Raw genomic sequence first — 603 nt, forward strand, 5'->3', positions numbered from 1 at the left:
CCCGTGGGTTGGCTTCTGCGGACTGTTAGAACCACCCTCCTGATGGAGGTGGCAGCCGCCCTAGAAGGCTACCTCCAGGCCCATCGGGCCCTCCCCACTGCAGATGCCATGGGTGACGCCTTCCCACTGCTGCCGGTCATTCCAGTGGTGGCCAGTGAGCTGGCTGACCGGCCTGACATGCTATTAAGGCTCCCCATGCCCCCTGGAAGCTACACAGGCTGCCCCTTTGGCATACTGCCCCGGAGGGGACTCTACACATGGGTGGTATGCACCTGGCATGCCCAGGTGCTGGCCGGCTGCCCCAACACCATATTTGGGCAATGCCTGGGGACCCCAGCATGGTGCACACTGTACAAGGTGCCCACTGCCAAGAAGACCGGTGACCTCCAGTGGAGATTGGTGCACAGCATCCTGGCCACTGGCACCTTTATGCGCCACCTGGACCCAGCGGCCTTGGCAGCCTGCCCCTTCTGCCCAGGGCTGCTGGAAGACAACATTTTCCATGCCTTTCTCGACTGCCCCCGGCCACATCCACTCTTTACTGCCCTCGGGACGCTGCTTGAGGTGCTGGGCTGAGACTTCTCAGCGGACAGATCCATCTAA

The sequence above is a fragment of the Alligator sinensis genome, unplaced genomic scaffold, assembly GCF_000455745.1.
Source record: "Alligator sinensis unplaced genomic scaffold, ASM45574v1 scaffold436_1, whole genome shotgun sequence".
Classification (NCBI taxonomy): Eukaryota; Metazoa; Chordata; order Crocodylia; family Alligatoridae; genus Alligator; species Alligator sinensis.